The sequence below is a fragment of the Coffea arabica genome, chromosome 8c (assembly GCF_036785885.1).
Source record: "Coffea arabica cultivar ET-39 chromosome 8c, Coffea Arabica ET-39 HiFi, whole genome shotgun sequence".
NCBI classification, from domain to species: domain Eukaryota; kingdom Viridiplantae; phylum Streptophyta; class Magnoliopsida; order Gentianales; family Rubiaceae; genus Coffea; species Coffea arabica.
This window is the reverse complement of record NC_092325.1, coordinates 5,823,281-5,829,714: the sequence shown is the minus strand read 5'-3', so window position 1 is coordinate 5,829,714 and position 6,434 is coordinate 5,823,281. Positions and strand designations below refer to the sequence as shown.

General features: G+C 34.9%; 1 long non-coding RNA gene across 1 annotated transcript; it reads left to right on the top strand.

Annotated features, from left to right (window-relative positions):
• LOC140013616 (uncharacterized) lies at positions 1-2,806 on the top strand. Its single transcript, XR_011820439.1, has 3 exons — positions 1-186; positions 1,794-1,871; positions 2,618-2,806. It is a non-coding gene; the product is annotated as an uncharacterized lncRNA (long non-coding RNA).
• The last annotated feature ends 3,628 nt before the right edge of the window (positions 2,807-6,434 follow it).

Sequence of the window (6,434 nt, the reverse complement as noted above, 5' to 3'; positions counted from 1 at the left end):
TTCACCATTCCTTTCTTCCAAAACTCATCCAAATCCTTACCAAAACTTCCAAAGATTCTCACCAAACTTCACATTCATTTAGCTTTTCACTTGGACAACAACTTAGCTGGAAAAGGAAGGAGTTATCCACGATTTCTTCAAGCTTCAAAGGGCCGAAAAATCTGTCCAAACCAGCCATCAAAGTAGGTAGTAATCAAGCACCTTAAACTTGTCTTATGGAAGTTGATCTATGCATTTGAGTTGGAATCTTCACTTTAGTAGCTTGTATTGTTGGAAATGTGGGCTCTATGAACTCCCACTTTGGGTTGATGGCTGTGATGATGTTTGATGATGGTTTTATTGCTGAATTAGAGCTTAAGGAAGTAGATTAAAGGTGTATTGTGGCCAGAAACGTTGTTGAACTCTTGAAGCAAAAAGTTCCCATTTTACCCCTGTTCTGTTCGGTCACTTTAATGCAGAAATTTGAGGATTTAATAGCTTGATTGTGTTGTTTATATGTTGTAATAGTTGTGTAAAAATTTTCATTGAAAAATACTGAGTTTTGGTGGGTCAAACGAATTTATTTCAAAAACTAGTAATCTGGAAAACGGTTTCGCCGTAATCCAGACCAGTGTTTGTATTTCGTCCATAACTCCGTACTCTGACGTCGAAATCAAGTACCATTAGCGGCATTTGAAACTAGACGTTTCCATGTTTCCAACGGTGTATAATACACATTCTGGTTTTAGGTGTGTGAGCCACACCATTCATCTGAAATCGGCTGTCCTGTTTCTCCGTTCTGCCGAAATGATTTGATGATACTGCAACTTGAGGCTTGATTTTGAACCAGTTGCATGCTGAAACTTAAAACGACTTCTTCTGTGAAGTTGTAGCCCTATGAATGTATTTTCTAACACTATCAACCATTTCCAATTCCGAGTTAAATTGAGGGAGTTATGATCAATACACGGCAACTGCCTCGTTTTTGAAAACCTTAGCTTTGGACAGATTGCCTTAAGGATTTTCCAAACTTTGGTTGATTGATTAACCACCTTTCCGAGGGTATTTTTCCATGAGATTTGATATAGAGTTACCCTTCATATAGGAGTAGTATACTGCAAAATTTGATGTCAATCCAAGTCCGTTTCGACACTTAACAAAAGGTCCAAAGTCGGAACCTAATCTGGAAATTTTGTAACAGTCTAGAATTTTTCCCAACTTTGAGCTACCATATCTTGGTGTTCGAAACTCCGATTCTCGATCTGTTTGTTCTGCCCTAAACCTTACTTGCACCTCTAATTGAGCTATAAGTTTCAAGGGCTGGTTTGCAACGAGTGAATTCTGCCAAATTTTCAAAGTTAGCGAAAAACCAACCCTGGCTCAATCCTGGGTGATTTGGAACAGCAACTTTAGGCTCATTTTTGAGCACTTTCCACTTCGATTCATGGAAAAGTGTCTTCTAGGAACTTGCAGTACTTTCTAAGAGGTTTTCAACGGTATAAAGTTTTTCAATTCTCGACTTATGCCGAGTGAGTTACGATTTTTCAAAGATTCATAACAAAACTGAAATTTTCCAACTTTCAAGGAAATAGAGTTTTTCAAGAACTCTTTATTCTTTTGATATTATCTAAACGTTTTATCCCCGATTTCCTAGATAAAGACTTAAATATTGTTGAATGTTATCAAACCTCTCTCGAACCTCGATTTACGAGTAATTGAGATTCATTTTCACGGAATTCCCTAGAGTAATACTAGTGAACGAATTATTCCTCGTTATTTGGGATATGGATGATAATTCACTATTATTTACTCAGGCACGCACGAGGACCTCCAAGAGGACCCTACTGTGGAAGTTTGAACTCTTCCTCCAATTTACTTGCTTGCATAACTTGGTGAGTGTCAAGTGTATGCCTACTTGAACTCTAAAGACTTGATTCCTGTTTGACTTACCTGATTACATGCTTAGTCTATTGGATTTTGAAAAATGGAGTCGAGTGTGTACTTAATCGCACTCGTTCTCATTTGGAACAAATGACTCATGTTTGACATGCTTTGCATGGTTTATATGACTTGAAATACATGATTAAAACTGTCAAATGCTTGAATATATGACATGGTATGCTACGATTGCATACGTCGATGGAGTGAATCTCCTCGACATTTACATGATGCATGGGGGACGCCCAAACTCATAGGCCGATCTTGGAACCCGAGTCGGCATGGGCTTGGTCGGGAACCTCGGTGAACCATGAGATTCACATGATAAGCTTGATCTATTGAGAGATCTCGCTTGGCATACTCGTAAAGTATCGCCTTATAAATGTCGTGCGGGCCCGAAGTGGTGTATGATGGACGGATGAGAAGTAAGTGGTGAACTACGGATATGAAAATATCAACCCGGGTGACGGAGAGCCATCACGGGGAGATATACAAATGACATCGGCAAATGTGGAACTTAGCTCCTGAGAGCTTCTATATCCTTGAATTATTTCTGGTTACATTTTTGTTGGCGTTATTAATTACTTGCAAGCTATTACCGAATTGTTAATTGGGCTTGTTATCTGAACTAGGTGTCTGCATGTGTGTTCTTGGCCTCACGAGCGTTTTGCTCACCCTGTAGACTTGTTTTCCTTAACAGGTTTGAATTCGGAGGTAAAATGGAGCAGCCCTCTTGATGTATTTTTGTTTTAGGGCTTGCTATTACTTTTGGTTATGCCTTTGGTTTTGGATTGTACTTTTGGTATGGAAATGTAACCTTTGGACGAAATGTATTATGTATACTGACGTGTGGTTTGGAGACTGGATGACTGTTATTAAGTTTGAACACTTCCGCATTTATTGTATATAAGTTATCGATTTGTATTGTGTGGTCCGGATATAAGTTGGATGGAATTGTTTGAGTCCTGGCGAGAGTTAGGCAGGCGTCCCGCGGATACCCTTTGGTTCGCCTTAGGGAGAAGTGGGGGCGTCACATGTTCTCTAACCGATATACCTGAAAACCTGGAGTTCCTCAAGGTCAGATTCTGTGACAACTTGGAAGCTATATTTGTTGGCATGACATCTGAAAATTTCATATTGCAAAGCTTACATACAGTTCATCTTTGGGGTTTACCAAAACTGGTCGGCATTGGCGCCAGATTGCCACCTCTCCAGAAGTCCATTATTAGGGACTGTCCCAAACTAGCTCTCCCGGTGTCATGATTGGCCACATCGCAGGATGTTAGCTGCACTGTGAATGGTAAGAGTAATGTATTCTTAACATGGTACAAACTGTTCCAAACCAGATTAATTTGTTTGCTGTTAACACATTTATTTTTGGTGAAATTTTAGAGCATTGTAAATTATTTGAGTTTTTGAGTGCTTTCATATTTTGTCTAAGCCAATTTAGGTAAGTTTTCACTATAATTTTATCATTAAATTGCACAAAATTTTTGTCTAAACCAGCATTGAATCGATTGAACTGTTTGAACAGTGAACTGAATGCTCATTTAGGTCACTTACCAGTCTAGATTTCAAAACATTGATATCACGTGCTTCAAATTTGAAAAAAAGAAATAGAGCCATTTGTCTGTGCATAATACTATAAGGACTATTAGATGAGAGCATTAAGAGTTGCATTCGCACCCCACCGAGCATTAAGAGTTGTATTTCCTCTTTGGGTTGTAAGTCAAGAGTTCGAACTCTACCTCCAGCGAAAAAAATCCATAGGAGATGCATAGTGCATCCTTTTAATCAAATCAGATCTGTATATCTGCTAGCTCCTTACACAGTTTCTTTAGCCTTTTCCTTTCTGTAACATAGGATATATTAAATTATAGAAATATTATCGTTGCGGCAAAAAAAAAAAAAAGAGAGCTGTATTCGCAGAATTGAAAACCTCCCATTTAAAAAAAAGGTAGAGCAGCTCCAGTCATGATGACATCAAGATTGTGGCAGAAGTCCTTGTAAAATCCAATTATCTAACATGAAATTTCCACACAAACAACATTAAAAAACTTTTGGATCTTCAAAAACTTTTTATTTTTAGGGATAATTTCAGAAACCTCCCTTGAGGTTTCTAGTAATTTTAGACAGTTCCCCTCACGTTTTAAAAATTGCACATACCTCTCCTAGAACATAGGTTTGGGTTTCACCTTGATGATTTAAGACTAAAAAAGTCTATGAATGCCCAAAATTGCCCTCATCTAAATTTTCTTAATATGAATAATCATAAAAAAATTTTAAAAGGCAAAACATCAACAAAAGTGCAAGTTTGGGGCAATAATTTTAGTACAATTTATCAAATTATACTTTCTCGTAATCCAATAGCTTTTTTATACTTAATAATATGAAAATTTGAGTTATTGTCAGTGATGATTGCTTCCATCATCATCACTAGCAATAGCATATTTAAGTGATAAAAAGAAGGAGACATCTACCTTGATTAGTATATTTGAGTGATAGAAGATTACAATTGAAATAGTTTGGCCACAGTATATGGCCTGGTCAAGAAGAGTTATTTTCCTTTTTTCTGTTATCTTTTCTCTTTTTTATCAATGGCTTGTCTTTGGAAAAATTATGAAGGTTATTATAGTCGTTGTCTATCTTCAAGGGAGGCAAGTGTAATATTAAAAATCTCAAGGGAATTCAGTGAAATTATCAGAAATCTCAGGAGAGGTTTCTGAAATTATCTCTTATTTTTAGGTGCCAAGTGAATCTTCTAACAACCTTTTTTTTTAAGGCAAATTATCAAACAACTTAAGTTCCATAATCAAGCATGTTAACTGCTTGGGAAAAGTTAATCTGGTGTCTTTATCTTTTGAGTCCTAATTTGATCTCTCATAATTTAGTTCATATACATTTGGTTCTTTAGTTGTCATGGTATATCTCAGTTGTAAAACATTGTCCGCTTAACAATCCTGCATTTATGCATATTACGTGTGGTAATTATTTTTCATTTAATTGATGAGAGAAACAATTAACTATTCATAATATCTTACCCGTGTGGCAACTTGTCCTACATAATAATTTGTCATATAATTGATGAGAGAAACAATTAAGTATTCATGGTATCATATCATGTGGTCATGAAACGCACCATAATAATATTCTAACATAATTTGCAGGCGCATTTACAAAAGCAAATCCAATTTTCATCACCTAACCATTGTTTACATTAATGTTCTTTCAACATCGTAGGTTGATAGGGTGATGATGGCTAGTCTGACAGTTGTTATTTCTATTAGTTTATTAAGTGCAATCAATGCATTAAGATGAAAGCCAAAAGAAATTTGATGTAGAAAGGTTTTGCGTTGTCATGCTGTGCCACTTGATGTTGATTATTATAACCAGGGAAAAAAAACAACTTGATATTGATTATGGTCCGAGACAGCGGGAAAGCCAGAGATGTTGCTGTCACTGATAAGAAGATCAAATTTGTTTGTTCATTTGGTTCTTCACCATTTCCAACCCATCGACATCCAAATTACTATTAAATAAATATTTATTTTTATTTTAATATTTCTCTTCTATCTAAAAATTTCTTATACTGACCATTATATCAACTATAAATATTATATCAGATATCCAAAAACTTATTTACAATCTCATATCAATATCAAATTTAACTTTATATGCAACAATATTCATCAATATTCCTAAATTTTAATTCCATGGCTACCACCTTTTTAATACAAAATAATCTAAACTATCATAACTAATATCAATATCGAATATACTCCATTGGCACAGAGTTCAAAATCAATTAAATTCTCTTCATATGAATAACATCAATAATTGTAAATCAAAAATATAAACATAATGCAGTTATAAATATATACCAAGAATAATTTTTTTTCATCGCAACCATAACAGTATAACCTATATTTAGTTCCTATTCCACTTCCTACCCTTAATTTTTTTTTTTTTATCACAATCACTATCTTCATCTCCATCTAGTTTGATAATGAAATTAGTACTCAATTTGTCATTTGACAATTTCAATTTGCTCATGCCTATCAAAGTTTGGAAACAAAAATGGGCACAAGGAAACATTTAATAATAATGCAACATCGAGAATTGGGAATAGAAACCAAGATATGTAAGTATTGATGGTTTGGTGTATATGGTGATTTTATTAGTGGCGATAATACACATTTAGTTGGTAATAATAAATAAATGAGTTGAAAAGGAAAATAGATGTAGGAGGAACAGAATAAATAATTAAATGGAAAAGCCTGTAGTTTGAATTATTAGTTGACAATAGATAAGAGAGTTTTAATATTTGATAGAGTTTTTCAATGAGTTGACAATTAATAAAGGGCATTGCTGTCTTTTTATCACACCAAAGGAAGTCTCTATAATTATGTAAATCTCAAGGAAGCCGAGTAAAATTATCGAAAACCTTAGAGGAGGTTTCTGAAATTATCCCATAAATATAGATATAGCATTTACATGCTTAGAATTGAACTTAATTG